Genomic DNA, 22873 nt, shown 5'->3' on the forward strand with positions numbered 1-22873 from the left:
CAGTTGTTAACTCATAAATGTTAGTATTGTTCTGGAATACTTTTCAACTAAAGACTGCACTTTCCACAATGGCTTCACTTGCATTGTTGTCTATCATTCTGATGCAAATGAGGGCTTTCACTTGTGCTGTAGAACTTATCAGCCAGTGTATTCAAGCTCACAGAAATAAATGTGCAGTGGTCCTAAGGAGCTGACATGTTAGTGCTCTTTTTTGATGTGTTTCCTTCTCCAAATTGGAGAGTCTTTATCTGCTGTAGACTACAGGCTATCTTGCATGAACATCATTCCTGCCTTTTCAACAGGAGTTAGTCTCCTGCAATATCCATTTGCCATAGGGGAATTCCATTACCTCTCCTTACCAGAAAGATAGATTCTGTCTGGTATTTACACGGAAGATGGGGGAAATTTAATTAAATTCTTTCAAGTGCCAGATTTACTTACACTATCAATTTACTGCTAAAACTACGATTCTCATTTTGGAGAAAGAGAATAGGACCATATGTCTCAAACTTATCAATTGTCAGCACTTCCAGTAATAGCTTTCTGTTAGAATCAAAGGATTTGGGTTTTTGTGTCCTCTGAGCCCTCTAGTTAGAACCTTACAGACATCATGATTTGAAATGGAATTTACTATACACATTTGTTTATTGGAATAAGTTTTGCAATAAATCTAAAAACTGATTTGAAAAATGTCTTAGGGCAAAATTTGGCAGCCTCTTCAAAGAGCAGTTCTTGTTTCGCTCCCATCATTGCCTGGTGAAGATTATGCAAGGATTAGATTAAACACCATCACCAAGAAATCATGCACATATTTGGCCAAATGACAAAACCCTGACCTGTGGGGAACCTAGAAAAATCCAGCACAAGTATCCACATCCGTTGGCATGGAAATAAATAAATATTATAAAAAGAATCTTGTTAAAATTCCTCGTGTCAGAGGTAAATACTCCTTAATTCTGTCCACAAAATTATACTGTGGGAAAACTTCCATTGAGTTTTGATTTACATGACTGTTTGATCTGTATATAGAGCAAAACTACGTGTGTATTTTCACATTTCTCTATTGTAAAGATATGGTTTACATTTGGATAAAAGTTGAAAAAACCTATTCAAAAGCTAATGGGACATGAGATTTGTCCTCAGTTAGCTTATAAAGAAATTGGAAAGATGAGACTTCCACACAAAATATCATTAAAGTCAAAGCTTGAAAAGAAGGGTGGAATGCATAGTTGTGTGAAGCAGTGTGCAAAAATACACATTGAATGCTATAGAAATATAGGAAGGGCAACACGGGAATAATGGAAGCTTGGGTCTTAGGGAAAGATTCCGAAAGAATGTGTGATTTGTGTTCTGACTCAAAGGCTAGGTATGCTGCATATGCACAGAACAGAACGAGAATGAGGTATTCTGATTGAAAAGAGGAAGGCAGAAAAGCAAAGGTATAAGAGGTAGAATCAATCTGGCTGGCCGAAAACAAAGAAGAGGCCAGGTTGCCTGGGGCAGAATGTGTGAGAAGATTGGTGTGGTCAGGTAGACTGAGAATTGGCTATGTAGGCCTTACTTAGAACTTGGTTGAACTTCCATAGCAAAGAAGAACCATCAGGACCCATGGAGTCATGTAATGACATGATGAAAGTAGTGCTGTGGAGAAATAAAACCTGGATTTATGAGATTACATATGGCCATCCAGATGGCAAATGGGATAGTTGCAAAGATTCTTACTTGCCAATGAGATGAATTTGAAGAGAAAGAGGCTGAAGACTGGCATGAAATCAGACTGTGATGGAGCGTGGGTTCAACCTGAATGAATGCAGCTGGAAGGACAGACCGTTCCAAGCAGCTTATGAGAGAGTTGAAACATTCTGATATAGTGTACTCAAGAGTACTGAGGGATAAAAATAAGCTGATGCGAATAAGCAAAGTGGAATAGTGAGGGCCGAGGATCACCTGGTCCTGGTTTCCTAGTCTAATCTAACTTTGTTTACTTGTCTGAAAATATTAGTGGACATATTAAAATTGTTCTTCTTCACGGGGTAACATGTGTGATATTTTGATAAATGTAAATACTGTACATTATCCAATCAAGGTAAATTGAGGGCTAGCTCCTCTAATATTTCATATTTATTTGCAGTAAAGCATATTCAAAACACTAGTTTCTAGCTGTTTCTTTGCTTAGAGAAATATCCGATGCATTGTAATTAACCCACTGGGCAATGGAACTCCAAGTATTCTTGCTTCTACTGAGAAGTTAGTATACATTAATCAAGAGAGACTGCCTCTCCAATCTCTGGTAAACACCATTACACTTTGAACATCTATGAGATTATCTCTTTAAAAGACTCCACACATAGGTAAGAGTCTGCAATGTTTGTTGGCACGTGCATGCAAGTGCGCGCATGTGTGAGATAAACTTATTTCACTTACCATAATGCCATCCAGTTCCATCCTCATATTAGAAATTGACATGATTTCATCCTATTTACAGCTTAGTAGTATTCCATTGTGTATGTATATACCACATTTTCTTTACCCATTCATCAGTGGACAGGCATATCAAGTGCCGGTATGTTTGAGAGAATGGTACTATTTCCCTTGGATGCATACCTAATAGTGGAATTGCTGGATACTCTGGTAATTCTAGTTTTAGCTTTTTCAGAAACCTTCATACTATTTCCCCCAATAACTGTACCTCACGTGCTCTTAGTCATATTGAGTTGCCTATGATTCCCTAAAGTCAATGTTTTTTTTTTTCCACCTTTCCAGTGCTTTGGCCAGAAGACATGCTCGTTCATTTCTCCTGTAAGAATTTATCTTAGGCAAACAGGCTCCTAAAGCCATCTAGATATGCATCCCTAGAGCTGGTACATGTGTAAGGGATTTAGCAGCTACAGTGAACGTTACAGACATCAAAGTAGTAAATATTATGCTGGATTTTCTAGGTAAGTCCAACCTAATTACAGAACTTTCACTGGAGTCAAAGTGATGCAAAGGAAGAAGAAATCAGAGGGCTTGACATGATGGCTCAATTGGCTAATCTTCCCTTTGCAAACACCAGGATCCCATATGGGTGCGTTTGTGTCCCAGCTGCTCCACTTCCATTCCAGCTCCCTGATTATGACCTGGGAGAGCAGTAGAGGATGGCTCAAGTCCTTGGACCCCTGCACCCATGTGGAAAAACCGGAAGAGGCTCCAGGCCCTTGTGGCCATTGCGGGAGTGAACCAGCAGATGTAAGATCTTTCTGTCTCTCTTTTTCTATCTAATTCTGCCTTTCTAATAAAAATGAAATCTTTAAAAAAGAAGAATTTGCTTAAAAAAAGGAGAAATCAGAGAGATGAAAAATATGAGAGGAACTCCATACACTGTTGCTGGAGGGGAAGAATTACGTGGACATCAGGAAAATGAACAGTATGGTGGTAAGGGTCACTGGCAACGCAGACCAGTGCTCAAAGGAGATGTCAAGGTTAGCAGGGACTATCAGTAACAAAGGAAACTTAGTTCCCCTGATTCAACCTAGCAAGTTTAGAAATTGAGGGTGTTTGCTTATGCTCCCCAGTTACTAAGCATCACTTACACAGTGTATCGTTAGCTATCTAGTAATTATTTATATTATATCTAGTATTTATTTATTTATAGTATTTTAGATATCTAGATATTTAGTGTATCTTTAGATATCTTCACACTCAGATAGGAATGGCAAGCCAAAGATCATTAGTTCTTTATTTTTGACAGTCTTTACATGGGCTACAGGAAAGTGGGTAAGACTATTATTTCCATATTATCTCTCTCTCTTTTTTTCTGTATCTGAGGTAAAGGCGGAGATAAAGGGAGAAACCCCACCCAGCCTCCCACCCATCCCAGGTCCCTGATGTGGGGCATGCTCTGAGGGTCTTGCTCAAGTGGTTTTGATAGTTCAACAGTTCTGAATTGCTGCCACTCTCACCACTCCAAGCACGATGAGGTCGTTGAAGAATCCAGTGATTGACATAGTCCATCTTAGAGTCTCTGTTTGCCCAATATTTCACTGCCAACATCTGGCTGGGGTAGTTGATTCATTTGTTCTGTCCTCTGTTGTGGTGCCAGGTGTCCTCTGCAGGTTCCGATAGACTGCCATATCCTCCATGTGCACCTGATCGTGCTGTCCACTGCTCCTTCTGAGCCTCTATCATCAGTTCTTTTTAGGAAAACTTCACCTACAACAAGATGGAGGAATCCACCATGGGGGTGGGTGGGTATGGGGAGGGGTTGGGGGAATCCCAGAGCCTATGAAACTGTCATAAAATGAAATGTAATAAAAAAAGAAAGAGAGTGAACAAAACAAGGAGGGAAAAGTACACATATTGAAAGAATGTTGAGAATAAGAGAAAATGTTTCTGAAAAAAATGGTTAAGGTCCTTATAGACATAAGAAATGACATTGTATCAATAAAACAATAACAGGGCTTGGCGGCGTGGCCTGGTGGCTAAGGTCCTCGCCTTGATCCCATATGGCTGCTGGTTCTGATCCTGGCAGCTCCACTTCCTCTCTGTCTCTCCTCCTCTTGGTGTATCTGACTTTGTAATAAAAATAAAATAAATCTTTAAAAAATAAATAAATAAAACAATAACAATTATACGAAGGAAAGAAGAACAAATTACCTGGAAATTTAAGAAATATGTTAGAGAAAAATAAATAAATGTGTTTGAAAATAACAGGGAGTAAGTTACATAGAAGACAGGTAAACAAAATAGAGATGTCATTAATGAAAACTGCTTGAGTGTTTGCTATGTGTTGTGCATTCTTCTAGATCCTTGTAATGCACTATCAACAACAACAATCCAGAAAATCCCTCTGACTTTGTGTAGCTCATACTTTGGTGGACAATATGAAGATAACAGTAGAAGGACAATTCAAGCAAATTAGGTCTATCACTGACCTAATTTGAATTTCCAGAAACAGCACAGAATATGGTGGGAACAAATGATCAAAGAAACAATACAAACTATTTTTCTAGCCCTAAGGGATATGAATTTCCAGATTTGAAGTTGCCATGTAGGGCACTTTGACATTCTAGAAGACTAAAGAGAAGAATCTGAAAACTTCCTGACAAAAAAGAGAGAAATCTGCAGACTGGATGATAATGGGGGAGGGATATCCTCAGAGTTCGGAACAAATGCCTATTTTTAGCCAAGAATTTTATTCTCAGCTGAATTAACCATCAAATCAGAAAGCAGAATAAAAATATTTTCAGATATGCAATGTCTCAACAATGTTGCCTACCATGCACCTTCACTCAGAGAGTGACACTCAAACCAAGTAAGAATATAAACTCAAAAACAGAGTCAGGGGAGCTGGTTCGTATCTAGGAGAGAGGTGATAGGCATTTATACAACAACAGCTGCACAGCAAGCTCAGAAAGAAAACAGTGCTTACTAGAACTGTCTGGGGACCCTAGCAGAATCACTTCTAGGGCTAAAATATCCCAACCATATTCCAAAATTCAAAACAATAATAACAAAACTGACAGACATTGTGGTACTAACATGTGGGCAACTATACTGAGGCATTGACAAGATTTTCAAAATATATAGGAAGATTTGGTCACGGGCTCAAACTATTAAAAAGGAAAAAATTATTCAGGTAATCTAATTAGGTAATTTAACTTCTGAAAACTCAGCAATTGTACAAGAAAGCAAATGAGGTCACAGCATAGTTCTTGGCTCAGTAGTGGACAATATTTACATAGTCATCGTGACACAGATTTTAAAGTGTGATATTCTATTTGTAGAATAAATGCAAACAAGGACATTAAAAACAGATGGAATCCTTATCTACTATTATAAGATGACTAGAGAAAGTATGAGAATGGAAAGATAGCAAGGCAAGCATATTTTAGGGGAATATGAAAGCAAAGATTGGAAGAATGCTTGACAATTGAAAGTGAGATAGGGTAAGACAAATGGGTGTTGCTTCTTTTTTATTTTTGTAAAATAAGCCTTTTGAAAAACATTTGTTTAATTTTATTGGCAAGGCAGATTTACAGAGAGAAGGAGAGATAGAGAAAGATCTCCCATCTGCTGGTTTACTCCGCCTATGGCCATCATGATCAGAGCTGGAACAAGGAGTTTCTTCTGGGTTTGTCACACAAGTGCAAGATGCTTAGGCTTTGGGCCATCCTCTACTGCTTCCCAGGCCACAAGCAGGGAGCTGGAAGTGGAGCAGCTGGGACACAAACTGGTGCCCATACTGGATGCTGAGGCTTCCTAGGTGAGGATTTAGCCATTGAGCCATCATGCTGGGTCCCTGTAATTAAAGCCTTTCAGGATAGATTAATATAACATAATAAAATAAGCATGCATTACTTAAATAAGGATAAAGATTAATTGAAAGCATACCAGTAGTGACTACTTATAAAATGCAGATTCTTTTCACTTTCACTTTCTGAATCCTCTATTGCTGGGCATTCTGCGCTTTCCTCTTGACCACAACCATAGAGGCAAGAGTCTGCAAAGCTCTCATCCCAGGCATGTACAGGGCTAACACTCAGGAGAAGGGTCATGAAGAGTGCAATCTACATTTATAAAGGAGGAGTTTAAAGCAGCTCAATGCAAGGCAAGAAATAATTTCTAAATATGGATACATGGGCATTAACACATCAGTTCCACTTTGCCATACTTGAGTGTTATGAACTGTGGTGTTCAAGGAGGAAGGGAAGGTAACTCAAGGAGCAGTAATCCTAGGGCTTAAAGTTTATCTCCCAGTGCAGGAGGGAAAGGGGGATAAGCTTGCATCTTAGAAGACAAAACCCACTTATCCTTGCCACCTCTACTATCCTCTACTCTGTGCCCAAATTAGAAAACAGGATATCATCCTTTGTTCTTCTCGCATCACCTTAACACATTCTAATCATAACTACCAAATGCCTCTTTCTATGCTCTGATGTACTTTTGAAGCAATCCAATTATTTCCAGCCTCCCAGTCATTGTTTAGTCCAATCTGTCAAATCCTATGATGGCCATAGCATTATCACTGGCCTCCTTGTCACTGATATGTTTAAATATTCATTTATTTGAGAGAGAGAGACAGAGAGAGAGAGAAATGGAGAGGTAAAAATCTCTTACCTGCTGATACATTCCCCAAATGACTGCAACAACATGGGCTACCAGGAACCTAAAACTCCATCCAAGTCTCCATCATCGGTGCTAAAGATCCAAGTATTGAACAGCACCTGCTGCTTCCCAAGGCTTGTATTATGAGGAACCTGAAGTCAGAAGCCAGAGCCAGAAATCCAACCCAGATACTCTGATGTGGGATGCCAGTATCTTAACTGCTACCCTGAATACCCACTTGCCTGACTCTATATACTTCATTGGCCCTCCAATCCTTCCATCATGTACTAAACTGTGACCCTCTCCCAGCGCCTCCCTCCCCGCCAAACTTCATATCTTGAACCCTTAATACCCAGAAACTTAGTATTTTGGAGACAGGATCTATATCGATGCAAGTAAGTTAAAATAAGATTATAAGAGCAGGTACTAATCCAACATGATTGTGTCTTTATGAGAATAGGAAATTGAGACATGGACAGCTACCAAGTAAAGAGACAACTTGTGCAAGAAGAGAATATTTTCAAATCATATGTCTGATAAGAGATTCATATCCAAAACATTGCAGGTAGTTCAGCAATTCAATAACAAAGCAATAAATAATCCGATTTTAAAATGGAGAAAAGACTTGTCTCTTCTCAAAAGAAGACACACAAATGGAGGCCAGTGCAGTGGTATACAAAACCCTGTATCTGTGGTGCTGGATGTGGAAGCCGCTTTGTGTCCTGACTATTCCACTTCTGATCCAGCTCCCTGCTAATTGCCTTGGAAAACATCAAAGGATGGCTCAAGATCTTCGGTCCATGACACTAAGTAGAAACCTAGAAGCAGCTCCTGGTTCCCAGCTTTGGATTGGTCCAACTCTGGCTGTAGTGGCCATTTAGGTAGTGAACCAGTAGATGGAAGATCTTTTACTGTCTCCCCGTCTCTCTCTCTGTAATTCTGATTTTGAAGTAAACATTTTTTAAAGATGACATAAAAATGGCCACTATGTAAATGAAAAAAAAGCTGTCCATATTACTATCAGTTAAATGCAAGTTAAAATACAAATTAGATACTACATCACATCTAGTTAGTACCAAAGAGGCAAAAGAAAACAAATTTTAGTGAAGGTGTCTAGAAAACGAAACGCTTGTACACTACGCATGGGAATGTAAGTTACTACTGCCGCTGTGGGTAAATTAAATCTACTACAGAATCCAGCATTTGGCAAAAAAAAAAAATGAAATCAACAAATGATACAGAAATCTGCATTCTGGTGTTTATTGTCATGCTAGTCATAATCCAGGTGTTCACAGATGGATGAATTAATAAAATGGTGGAATATATACACAATGGACTAGTGTTCAGCCATTAAAAAAGGAATTTTGTCATTTGCATCAACAGAGACGGGCCTGGAAGACATTGTTTGACGTGAAATCAGTCAAACACAGACAGCAATCTAAAAAGTTAAACTCACAGAAGTAGAGAGAACTATAGTGGGTTTTCAGGGCTAGCAGATGGAAATGGGGAGATTTTTGGTCAAACGAAACAAATAATCAGTTATGTAGGGTGAATAAATTCTACAGGCATAAAGTACCTCATGATGAGTAGAGTCAATAATATTATTTCATATTAATCTGCTGAGTGTAAAGGTTCAATATAATCACCACACACATGAAGAAGGTAACTAGGGGTTTAAATAGCTTGATTGTGAACATCACTGCATTATATGTCTCAAAACATTCTGATAAACAGAATTTTTACTTGTTAATTCTACCTTGATAAATTGGGGCAGAGGGGAGATCATTATATTGCTAAATAACTTTTTTGGGGGGGGGGGAAAGGCCATGAGTGGGCTTCAGTTTTCAGTCCAACCACCAACAAGCAAAAAATCTACATAAATTATAAACAATCTGTGTAAAGTCATGGCAAGGTTCTGAAACAATCAATCTACGGGGCAGGGGCAGAGATTTCAAAGAGGGTTGAACAACTCAGAGGAGAGCTACATTCTCCCAAGGGCAGTTGCTAAGTCTGGGTGCATTGTTCATATCTAGAATCTGGGCTTTGGACAGACAGATGGCCACTGCTGGAGAATACAGAAAAAATGATTCCCTTCATCTCTACTCTGCTTGCAATACTTTTTCTCATGTTCTACACCCACACACCACCACATGGCTGATTCCAACTTGTTCTGCCACTTCTTTTCATAATCACTTCCTCTATGCTTGAAGCTTTAGCTCCTTGTCTTTCTGTACTCCCACAGCCCCTTACATTCACCTCTAAGACTACTGATCTTCCTCATCAGATTGAGAGCTAATAAGGCTGTGTGGTCATGCCAGAGTGGAAGTTGGTAACACAAATAGTATGACCATAGTGCAGCTGCTAACGTTAGATAATTGGTTGTAGTCAACTTCTAAAGGGCATATATATCTATGCTCAGATACAAAGACACTGTGTGATTATAAGATAGAGGTTCATAAAAATATTTTTTAAAGATTTATTTATTTTTATTACAAAGTCAGATATACAGAGAGGAGGAGAGACAGAGAGGAAGATCTTCCATCCGATGATTCACTCCCCAGGAGACCACAACGGCCGGTGCTGTGCCGATCTGAAGCTGGGAACCAGGAACCTCTTCCGGGTCCCCCACGCGGGTGCAGGGTCCCAAGGCTTTGGGCCGTCCTCGTTGACTGCTTTCCCAGGCCACAAGCAGGGAGCTGGATGGGAAGTGGAGCTGCCGGGATTAGAACCGGCGCCCATATGGGATCCCGGCGTGTTCAAGACAAGGACTTTAGCCACTAGGCCACGCCGCCGGGCCCCCCATAAAAATATGAATGGAGTCTTATATTTCAAGGCTGAATTGAGTACTGCAAAAAATTATGTTGTTAGGGTTTTGGGCACATTATTTACAGTTGTATATTCCCTCTCTTGGAACAGATGTTTGGGGAAAACCTGTAAGACATCTGGCTCAGGGAGAGGAGAGGTCCTGAAAGTATGAGTAGAGAGAGAGAGCCATGTTAGATTTTCAATGAGCCTGTGGATGCCTGCAGATGCTGTTTAACTGCAACTACATGAGGGACTCTGAGGAAGAACAGCAGAACTGCTCGGCTGAGCCCAGTCAATTCAAACAATGGTGAGAGAAAATGGATTGTCATCTTAATCATTACATTTTGGGTCTGTTGGGAAAGAATAGAAACTCTCCCTTCATACATACTACATTCCCTACACTATGAAGTGAATAGTTCTGATTTCTAAAGCTTCCTGAACCCACAGAACCAAATATCTTTGCTGATGGCCCATTTAAATCCCCAGGGAAAAGGCTTTGCTCTTGACTCATGATACCTCTGTGTGATCCAAATCTCAGGATTATATCTTCCATAAGGTAGTAGGATTGAACTTCCATATCCATGAGTTGTGCATCCAAGGAGTCAACAGACCACTAACTTTAAATGGTTGGAAAAAATGCATCTGCTTGAACCTGTAGACACTTATTTTCTTCTTCTTTTTTTATACAGCACAGTATAACAAATATTTGCAATAGTTACACATATTACACATAATCTAGTGGTGGTTTAAAATATACTAGTGGATGTGTGTAGAGTATGTGTAAACACTCACCATTTTATAAAAGACTTGAACATTGACAGATTTGGGCGTCTTTGAAGAGTGCCAGAGCCAGTGTCCCACAGAAGGGTAATGCATTCTAAGTCCCCTTTTGGGTTGCAAACGGAAGTCCCTAGTTTTCACATTTGGGGATTCACTGAGTAGCTGGAAAACTCTTTGGATGACTCTCAATCACCCCCAAAACGTAAGCCTCTTCTCTATACATGTCTGTCTGTCTAGAAGTTGGTGATAGGTCAGTGGTCTTGCCTTGCTCGTTGCTACCCACCACTCCCACATACCTTAAAAGTCCTGGTTTCATTCACAACTTCTTATATATGGGTCCACAATGTCATTTTGAGGTTTGCATAGGATGAAGTTCAAACTGCGTATTTTTCCATAGGCATCATTCAGTTGCAAATTTAGAAGACATGATGCTGCTGGTGTTGTTGATTTTTGCTTCCCTGACAAGAGTTCCATTTCAACAGGTCCTGTGAAAACATTAATTTGCAGCTATAATAATTTCAAAGTAAATTTTGGAGGTAGCTGATAGGAACATCAGCCAAAAGATTACTGATACAAAACAACCTTCCTGATATTGTTTTATGCAGAATGCGCATTTTAATTGTATAAATAGAGCAGATTTGATGATCTAGGTTATGGACATGGAAAGGTGACATAAATAATCTGAAAAGGTCATTTGTATTTGTTTTGAGAATGTACTATAGCTTATTTTGCTTCAACAGCAGCAGCAGGTGTTCCTAATTATGGTTTGGCTTAGACTAATACTGGAATTAGCCTGTGTATTCAAAGCTTATATGTGTCAAAAGCCTGTTGGGCAATTGAGTAGGGAGAGCTGACCCAAGACTCTCAAGCCATGTGATGCACAATTTCCTTTCAGTCTTGAATACTCATGTTGCTAAGGGGCCTACAAGGTTTCATGCATGGAGTGAAAGTTGACCCTCACACTGATGGACTGGATGTCAACGCCAAAGAAAACCTCTCCCGTGTTCTCAAAAATCTCTCTGTAATTCACCTTCAGAAACTGTCATACTGTTCTGTAGCGGGAAAATTTAGGCTGCTGTGTGAGTTTATCCACTACCATGTCTTTCCCTGGAGGACTTTGGGGACCAGACAGAGCTGGGAGGCATGAGGAGCAGGCAGGATGGAAGGTGGTGCTTGGTCCAGGATGCAACTGGAGACCTTTAGCCACCACCATCATCTTGATGACTCCCAGATTCCTATCCTGAACCCAAACCTTTCTCCCTAAACTGTAGCAATGCATCGATGTATTTATTGCCCGCCAACTGTCCCTCAGGACTCCAAACCGAACTTCTCTTGCTCATTCCCTTCCAAGTCATCCTTTTCCTTCTGTGTTCATCAGCAAGTGGTGCCACTTTCAATCCAGTCTCCAAACGAAGAATTGAGGAATCATTGTCGCCTCTTCCATCTCCATTCTCCCCTATCTTTTTCACTTCTTGCTGATTTTATCTGCTGATTTTCACTGTGTTTGCTGACCTCTTTGCACTCTCCCTTCCAATCAGACCAAGCCTCCATTAACCCTGCATCTTGGACTCCAGCATTCTCATCATTGGCTTTTTTACATGAAACCTTGTTCCTTGCCTCTATCTTTCCACTACAGAGCAAAGATTTAGAAGGGCTGTTTCTGTCACAAAGTAAATCCTAATAGCTTGCCATCACCTTTAGGGTAAAATTCAATATCTTTGCCTTGCCTACAATGACCTTGCACAAGTGTGACTCCCGGTAACCTTTCTAGTTTTCTGGAACGTCTCCTTTGGTTCTCTGCACTTCAGGCATGCTCTGTATTTCTCAGCCTCGGGCTATGCCAGGCTCTCTGCTCTTTGAGCCCCTGGGGAAACCTCCACTTTGCCTGTAATGCCCTTTCACTTTGGTCCTCATCAGATATTCAGGTCTTCTTGCTTCAGGTTGTCCTGCAATTTGGAACTCGTCCTTTGTAGCGCTCTTCAGACCGTGAGGACTGCCAGGGCCTTTGTTCCTTGCTTAAGGTTTTAGCACCATGGTGGGAGCAGAGCCAGCACTTCCTAAATACAAAAACCTTCTTAACGGGTCTGCTTTCCTCAGAGTTCTCCTCTTCCACTCTCCAGAATCAGCTCTATTGCACCCAAGACACAGATCTGGTCAGGTGTACTTCGAGTTAAAAGCAAAACCAAAAGCCAATAACCAATGCTCCTTATCTAATGCAGAGTGAAGTCCTAGTGTTTTTGTAACATCACAGAATCAGGGTTTTGTCTGACCTTTTCATAAACTGCCCAATCAGCCTTCCTCGGTCCATCTTACATCCTGCCTAGAAGCACACACTGCCTAGAAGCAGACTGCCTAGTCAAGCTGAACTGCACACTGCTTATGGCCTATGCTTCAAATTGTGTAACCTTCATGCATCTGGCGAGTTTGTACTGTGCTTCTGCCTCTTATGGCTCATCACTTTTTCACCAGCCAACTGAAAAATCTTGATCCGTCTGAAGGTTCTGCAGTTCCCCTCCCAGACGAAAGTGATCATTCCCACCACTGAACTCCAGCCTGTTCTAGCTCCCTCTTGCCTTAATGCCATTATGTGTACACAGGACTCATTCTCTGCTCAACTGCAAACTGCAAGAGAAAAGAGTAGCATCATTTCTGCATGACCATTCACCTTCAGCCAACACTGGTAGTCTGGGGCTAATCTGCATCTACTGCATGCTTTCTAACCTTTTCCATGAAGTATGCTTCAAGGATCAGCTGCTTGGGAGTTCTGGTGGTTTGTTAATCATTCATAATCTTGGGTCCTCTAGATTTGGAAAATCAGAATGTACACGCTAAGATTCCCAGGTGATCCACAAGCATGTTATGATTTAAGAAGCAGTGCACTGCTTTATTTCACAAGGGAAAAATAGCAAACCCGAAGGAAAAACAAAACCAAACACACACACACACACACACACACACCCCATACACATTGTAATTTGGGGCTCCCAGATAGGGAATCAGAACTTTCAGATCAACTGCATCATGCGGGTTTCTCCAATTTCAAATTCCTGCTCTCGAGTTGGGACCTGGTGTTTCTCCCAAACCATGGCAAGAGCTGTATCCCAGGGCAGGGGGCGCCTACAGTGCTGTGGACACACCTAGCTGGCCCTAGCCAGGCTGGAGAGTTGTGATTCCTTGCAGCTTGCCTTAATCAATGTGGTCTCTAGCCAAGGTGTGAGTCAAGCCTTGTGTCCTCTGTTAAACAGCAGTGAAAGGAATGTGACGGAATGATGTCAAGTGAGCTTTTGAGCTAACCACTCCTAGAAACATCTGGCGCTGGCAGAGAATCACTATGAATGTGGCTAAAGGGAACAATTGAGCAATTTGAATTAATCACGGTCTTAAGTCTTTTATATGTAATGTATTTCTGTTTTGCTCTAAAGAGGCAAGTAACTAAGCAATGCTTCCTTGGCTTGACTTCTTTTCTTCGTCCTTCCCCAGGTTTTAGAAGAAAGCTAAAGCCCCCATTTAAAAGGACTGCCTTTCCTGTGTTCCTCTTCGCACCAACAAAAACAGCCTTCTTGCCTTCCAGAGGCCTTTCTTAATGATCAGCACAGCTCAAGTATGGTGTTCAGCACCCACTTGGCCTGCAGAAGTTACAGGGTCCTGCATAGCACATAGTCTCACTCCCTGGCTGTGTGCTACAGAGGAACTTGGTAATTGGAAAAACCCCTCAAGTTCAGGCAAAGTAGCTCAAATTGGCAAGTGGCAAAAGCCACTGTTTGTGCCTCATGCAAATATTCGCTGATCAATTACTGCTCCTAAAGCTCGCTCGCTCTCTCTCTCTCTCTCTCTCTCTCTCCCTCTCTCTCATTTGAGCTGCTTGGCTTCTAATCACCACCATACCCAGACTGACACAGGAGTGGTTTCTGACCAGTTTCTATCTGACACTGGAAAAGAAAGATAGCACTGTCCTTCTGCCACCAAAGTGACAGAAAACCCAGGCTTTGCTAGCAACCCTGTCACAGCCCCCTGGCTGCATTTAAATCAAAAGTGGTTATTGTCAAGGAAGACTTTGCCAGCCAAAGAAACAACTGTTTTGAATTAGAAACTGAGAGCTGGTGAATAGGCTGGTGATGGAAGCCGTCTTTCTCATGGGAAAGTTGCCCCTAGACAAAATTGTGATTTAGACACACATGTCACATTTCTCTCCTGAATTGTTCCTCCATTCGCCAGGGGTGTTGGTCTGGGTTCACTAGAGAAGCAGAACTAATAGAATATATATGGGGGATTCATCAAGGTCATGGGGAATGTATATTGGTTTTAATTACATTTGTCCACGAAGTTTTTGAAGTATCTCAATGTAGGGAGAGAGAGAGAGAGAGAGAGAGAGAGAGAGAGAGAGAGAGAAAACGAGAGAGATGAGAGATTTGGGGGATATGTCAAGTTCAAAACCAAGTCTTGAGTCAGAAGTCCTGACTGCAAGGCTGACCTGCACATTGCAAACTCGAGCAAGGTATTTGTTGCAAACATAAGGTACAGATCCTTCTTGTACAGGATACCAAAGCAGTTATGGCACTTCAAGTCCATTTAGTACAGATCACATTTTGTCCCATGATGTATTCATCTAATCACACTGTCAGCTTGGGTAGGGCCGGCCAGCCAGCTTTCTGGCTGCAGGTTCGACAGGTACACGGTTGTTAGTTGGGAACATAAGGACACATGGAATTTTGTGTTAGAGACACTGGTCTGCTATGATCCAACCACAGGATGGCGCCTATAGGGCAATGTCAACAGGAAAAAATTAGTTGGGCTACTTGCTACTCAAGTATTGCATTGTAAGACTGTTTTTCTATTTAAAAATATTTTGCTTATTAAAAAATAATTCATGCAACCATCCTGCCTAGTGGAGACCCTTGCTCTGGCCCTGATAGATCCCTCTCTTTGAGGGATCAGAGGCTCCTGGTCTGGGCTAGAACTCTTACCTCTGTTCCCCTGGAGGCTAGTCCTCCACTCAGTTCCCAGGCAGGGCTCACAGGTGTCTGAGTACCCAGGTGAAAACAAGGACTAGGAATGGGAGGGGTCACACACACACACACACACACACACACACACACACACACACACACACACTAGCACTGGGGCAGGGGGAGCAGAGAATCCTGAGAAGTTCACATATGTTTGGTCCCCAGCCCAGGTGTGTCATAGAATGCCTTCTCTGGAGGTCAGACTGGTTAGGAGGGAGGAAGCAGGGGATGGAAGGGAAGTGGACCCACAATCTACACCTGCCAGCTCCAGTTGTAGTCAGCCTCCTAGCTGCCATTCTCTGTATTGCAAGAGTAATTGTTCTCTTGATAAAAATAAAAATATTTATTATATACATATATTCGATTTGATTGGAAAAGCAGAGAGACACGAAGATCTTCCATCTGCTGGCTCACTCTCCAAATGTCTGCAACAATCATGCCAAATCCTGAGCCAGCAACCAATCCAAATGTATGGCAGGGACCCAACTGCTTGAGCTATCACCACCTGCCCCCCAGGATGTGCATCAGCAATGGCAAGAAGCCAGATTGGAAGGAGAACTGGGAGCTAAAGCCAGGGACTCTGAAATGGATGCAGGTATTCCAAATTGCATCTTAAATGCTATGCCAAATGCTTACTCCTCTTTATATGATCTCACTGCATGTTTGCATATATTCTCAATCATATTTGCAATTTTTGTCCCATTCTGTATTTTTTCTTTATATATTCTTGATGGCATCATTTCTTTTTTTTTTCTTTTCTCTTTTTGATAGGGTCCTTTGACAGACAATTTTTTTTATTTGGATAAAAATCAATTCATTAATTTTCAATTTACAACTAGCACATTGGATATTGTATATAAGAACTCTGTCATACCTAATGTAAGATCTTCTCTCCAGTTTTCCCTAGAAGTTTTACAGACACATAAGTCGACAATCCATTGTGAGCCAGTTTGTTCTTTGTGTGTGTGTGTAGCATGCATTAAGAATATCGATTCCTCTTTCTTCACATATGGATAAGCAGTTGCTGTAGATCATTTGTTGAACAGACTATGCATTTTCCATTAACTTATGTTGCTATGTTAGAGAAAAATCAGTTGACCATAAATAGACTCTCAACTCTGTGCCAGTAATTGTCTGAATTTCAGTGGTTTGAAACCAGTTAGTTTTCCTTTTTCCAAACTGCTTTGGTTCTTCTGTATCTTTTGTATTTCTGTATGGAATACAGGAAAGGCTTCTGTGATTTCGATAGGGTTACACTGACATTATACATCTGTTTGAAGATAATTGTCATCCTGCAATATGGAGACTTCCAATCCATGAACATCTTTCTATCTCTATTTATTTAGATCTTTATAAGGGTACTTTAAAAAGGTCACTGAAAATGAAATTTCGAAGTGGATTCATGCTGGTATAAAATATTTTCAAAATCCTTGTCTAGTTTTACTCATGAACTTTTGGAAGACTCCTTATATTTTCTCGCGGTAATGGTTTATAATTTTTAGTACACAGGATTTTTAAAATAATTTGTGTTAGATCTATTCCTAAGTGTTTCATATTTTTATGCTACTCTAATGGCATTTTAAAGCATTCATCATTAAGTATGACACTGAACTGTGCTTTGTCCTTACTATCCAGCCACTTATTTCTTGCTTTTGTAGATGTCTTTATCAATGCAAGGAAGTCTTCGTCTATTCCTAATGTGTTTAGAGCTTTTCCTGTGATGGGTGCTGACTTTCAAGCTTTGGAAAGTAGTGTTTCAGGAGGGGTCATCTATTGAGATAACAACATGGCTTAGGTCCTTTATTTCATTAATATGATGTACTACCTTAAAAAAGGATGTGGGGGAAAGGTACCTTAATCCTAATCAACACTGCTGGTGGGAATGTAAACTAGTATGTTATGGAAGAGAGTATGGACAGTCTTTTAGAGATCTGAAACTAGATCTACCATGACTCAGCTATCCCGCTCCTGGGAATTTGCCCAAACAAGATGGAATCACCATATAAGAGAGTTATTTGTATACCCATACTTATTATAGCTCACATCACAATAGAAAGATATGGAATCAACCCAGATATTCATTAATGGATGATTGGATAATGAAAATGTGATATCTATCTATATCTATATCTATATCTATATCTATATCTATATCTATATCTATATCTATATCTATATCTATATCTATATCCATCTATCTATCTAATGCAATACCACTCAGGTATAAAAAGATTGAATGGGATGGGTGTTATTTCTTCTTTAAATATTTTGTAGAATTCACTATAAAAGTCATCTGATTCTGGGTGTTTCTTTGTGGGAAGATATTAAATTATTCTATAAATTTATTTACTTGGCACATTATTAGTTGGATTTTCTATCTAATTTTTTGTCTGTTTTGGTAATTCTTGTCTTACCTAGTTCAGTTATGTTGCTCACCTTTTCACATGATTTTCGTACTAGGGCCTGACCTGATGTTGTGGCTTAGCTGGTAAAACTGCCAAGTGTTACACAGCCATCCCACATGGGTGCTGGTTTGAGCCCTGGCTGCTCTACTTCAAATCCAGGTTCCTGTGTATGGCCTGAGAAAATGGCAGATCATTCAAGTCTTCGGTTCCCTGCCACCCACATGGGAGACACAGACGAAGCTTCTGGTTCCTGCCCCTGCGTGGCCTTGCGCTGGCCACTACAGCCACTGGAGAGTGACGCAGGAAATGGGAGGTGCTCTCTCATCCTCTGTCTCAATCTTCCTCCTCCCATTCTCTGCCTCTTCCTTTCTCTGTATCCCCACTGTTCAAACAAATACATCTTTTTTAAAGTGTCAGTAAAGTTAAGCTACTTTATAAAAAATACTTTCGTGGTATTCTCTTACGATGTTTCATCTCTGTAGTGTTACTGGTGACATCCTTTCATTCCTGTATTATTTTTCTTGATCACTTTAGCCTATGATTTATCAGTTTTGTTAATCTTTTCAAAGAATGAACTTGTGAGTTAATTGATTTCATGTCAGTGTTTTCTATTTTATTAACTTTTTTGGAATTTTAACTCCTTTATTTTGTCAATCTGAACTCTTTTCTTTTGATTAGTTTTATAAGGATTAAGTAGTCACTTAAGATACCACTTATTGTCCAATTTAAGCACTTAAAATTGTAAATGTCCTTCTATACTCTGCCTTAGAAGCATCTCCCAAATGTTGATACTGTTTTTTTTCTTTCAGTTATTGATAAGTATGTCGCTTAACTTCTTAACACTCTGATTTATCAAGTTTCTTTCTGTTGCCAAGTCTCATTGAATTTAATTTTCTAATTGGGCATATTTTGTTAATTTCATTCCTTTGGAATGTACAGAAACTTATTTATGGCCTAGCGCATAATCCATCGGGGGGATGTTTGGAAGTATTGTTAGTGGACAGCAGGGATTTTTAGGTGGCACACATTGTGAGGACTGAAGGAGTAGTCACAGAAATAAGGAAAAACGGAGAGCCAGTGTGTAAGGAGAAAAGGAAAAGAAATTGATTTTGAAAAAAATCTAATTTTCAAGCCATGAAGACATCCAAATAGATATGTCCACAATCAGTTTAAAGGGTAGGTCGCAAGCTCAGGAGTAAGAAAAGGCTTCAAATATGACAGGACAGTGATCACACAAATATTTGGGTGCAGATAAGTCCAGAAAATTGGAGATACGTTTGGTAGTATTTTTTAAAATATAGTTTGGCCCTTTGTAGTCTTAAATTTCTCTAAAGCTCCCCAAAATGTCTAAATGTCATCCTGTTGTTGCTGGTGTTTGTTTGTTTTCCTTTGATTTCTGTTTTTCTTTTTGGGGAAACAGAATGTGAACTGATCACAGAAAGAAACATACCGGCTAGCAAGAAACTGAGAGTGAAAGCAAGTAAGATCCCATAAGGCATACAGGATCTTCTTCCAATCCCATCACCATAAAATTATGCTGGAATTGGTGGTCCAGAGTCAGTGATCGTGTTATTGCTGCCCCCACTCATTCCCACCACCTGTTTTTCAGTGAAAGATTCACTCAATTTCGTAAATACGTGTCTTTGTTTTTTTGTCTCAATTTCTTTGGCCTTGTCTTCATCTGTACCTCCTTCAGTTTACTGAGCTTTCCTTCAGGATGCCTTCTCACTGTTTATCAACCTAGCATGTAATCCTGCAATGGCCCATGTTTCTCTGAAAGTCTCTGAAACTCCACTAGATGGCAGTGTTTGGGAACTTTGTTAACCAGGCCTGGGGATTCCTGAATGCCTGTTGGAGGGTTGTACTTGGGTTTTTTGAGTTTCAACTGTTGCAACACTTTGTGAGGATAAGGCACTAGGCCTAGTTGGATCCCTTTGCCTAGCACAAAATAAATGTCTTTAAAACATTTAGTCCTGGAAAACCCATTTTTTAAGGTTTGCCTTCCCCCCCACCTTAATTTCACACAAGTTGCTAGCCACAAAGTGTTCCTTCAGCTTCTCTTTTATTCCACTTCGGCTAGTGCTGGTTGCTTAGTCATATTTTCTATGCACAATAATTCCCTTCTCCTTTCCCAACTAGTAAGCTGGATCAATCACCCCTTCCCCCTTTTTTGAGCATGGACTTGTACATTAATATACTGTCAAAGTTTGAAGGGCTGATGGATTTTGTTGCAACTAATTCATTATTTACAGATGGGGAACTGAGGTAAGGCAAGAGTAGAAATTTGAGGATAGGGTCCTATAGGTTGACCTCATGATTTGCTGGTAAGAATTAGCAAAAGCAATCATCATTTTGGACCTGTTGTTTGTGGGTATGGCATAGCTGAAAAGGGCTAAGACTGAGTCCTTGTCCTCCAGACCTCTAGACTCAAGGTGACCACACAAGGTCCATACTCCATGTGGTTGGGCAGTGCTTCTGTAGCAGGCACAGGGATTAGGGCGGGAGAGGGGGGGTGCTTGTATGAGGAAACAGTGCTGTGAGTGGAGGGGGGATGATAACTGGTCATGGGAAGTCCCAGGTTTGTTTTTATTCAGAAATCAAGATGCATCTAGAGGCTGTAGATGAAAGAGAAGTGAAAAGGGCAAGGCCAGCATAATGGCTCAGCTGGCTAGTCCTCGGCCTGCAAGTGCAAACATCCCACACAGGTGCTGCTTCGTGTAGTGGCTACTCTTGTTTCCATCCAGCTCCCTGCTTGTGGCTGGGAAGGCAGCAGATGATGGCCCAAAGCCTTTTGATGCTCCATCTGCATAGGAGACCCAGAGGAAGCTCCTGACTCCTTGCTTCGTATTAATTCAGCTCTGCTCCAGCCATTGCAGGCACTTGGGTGGGGGGTGAACCAGTGGATGGAAGACCTCTTTGTCTGTCTCTCATTTTCTGTATAAATCTGCTTTTCCAATAAAAATAAATAAATCCTAAATGGAAGAAGTAAAAGACAAGGTTCCAAGATAGCACAAAGAACAATATGTCGGTTCATAAACATCGGCTAATTTCTTACCAAGGCTGAACAGGAATCTATAGTCAGTCAATTTTCTATAGTCAGTGATTTTCCATTATGTTTAATTCCCCAAGAAGTTGCTTCTTCCCCTTGCCCCATTTCCCCCCACTATACTCAGCTCTCACAAAAGAGATGAAAATTAATTGAAAAATCAGACTGGAGCTTATTTCTACTACAGCTGTTCCCTAGTGACCCAACCAAGAGAGACCTGGCTACTCTCCACTCCACACTCCATTCAGTCACTGGATTTTCATTTTGTACTCACTAATGAGAGTCTGAGCACCTGGTCTCTGCACCCCAGAGCTCCCTTTGTTACAGGGGCCTTCCAGAAGCTTTGGAGAGCTCTTGACAGCTGAGAAACACCTCTAGGGACTGAACATGACCTCATACAAATGAAAGAGGCACAGAAACAAAAAGGCTTTTTGAAAGCAGGTCCAAACATGGGAACAGCCCAATGCCCTATTCAGATTGTCAAGCACCCTAGCATCTTGATCAGCCACATTTCAAAGCAAACAGGCTTACTCCTCCACTCTAAACTTTCTCTCCATATTTCCAAATGGCTTGAGACTTGTCTTTCTGCAACATACAATGGACATCCTCACCTCAGTCAACTTAGTTATCAGTAAAACCCTCTAGGCAACCAGCATAGTGGCATAATAGGTTAAGCCTCCACCTCTGATCCAGACATCCCATATGGGCACTGGTTCAAGTCCTGGATGCTCCATTTCCAAATCCAGTTCCCTACCAATGACTTCAGAAAGCAACAGAGGAGATTCAAGCGTTTGAACCCCTGCACCCATGTGAGAGACCCAAATGAGGCTCCTGGCTCCTGGCTCCTGGCTAAGGTTTAGCCCAGCGCCATCTATTGTGGCCATTTGGGGATTGAACCAGACGAATGGGAGATCTTTCTCTCTCCCTCTCTCCTCCACCTCCCCCCTCCCTCCATAAATCTGACTTTTAAGTAAATAAAATAAATCTTTAACAAAACCTGTGTATCTTTCCTCCTATCATTTGGTGCCTTCCTCCTCTGCAGAGTTCTCTTCCTTCAAGGGCTTTAGAGATTGTTTAGGCCTCAGATACCTCGGAGCTTTTAATGTGTCGCTGAGAATAGGAAGTACAGGGAAATAAGGACATATTACCACCCAAGGCCTCTATTTTAGAACTGCTTATGCTGCTGTAGCTGGTATTAATAACTATCTTCTTCTACTACCCAATCTCCAGTCCCTTTGATTTCAGCAAGTGCCTCAGCTGCTCATAGTTTTTTTCCTGGGAGGGTGACCCAAAGTTTCATCCCCAGGGTCTGCGCCATCAGTAGTCCTGCATGTGTTAGGTAGCTGGAGTTTTCCGGAAGCTGTTATCATAGGGCATGAGGATATTAAGAAGCACCCTAAGGGACTGCCTGTATTCTAGGTATACTCTTCCTCAGCTACATCACAGAGTAGTTCTCCAATTTCCCCTTAGTAGTCAGTATCAATCACACCAATCAGCACAGAAAGTCCTTTATTTGCCTGTTGATTGAGAGACATGAGGAGACCAAAGTGGCTAGACAACAGCCACAATTTCTAGTTCAAGGTAGTCATTGTTGTGTCTCCTGCTACAATCATTTTTTCCCTTTGTAACTAGGACTCAGAGGCTAGCAGAGCGTATGACATAATAATAGAAAGCAACATCTTGCTAATGGGTTGCTACTAAGACTAGGGTGAGTGGTGTCCCTCCCATTTCAATATCTTTTGGGG

The sequence above is a fragment of the Ochotona princeps genome, chromosome X (assembly GCF_030435755.1).
Source record: "Ochotona princeps isolate mOchPri1 chromosome X, mOchPri1.hap1, whole genome shotgun sequence".
Classification (NCBI taxonomy): Eukaryota; Metazoa; Chordata; class Mammalia; order Lagomorpha; family Ochotonidae; genus Ochotona; species Ochotona princeps.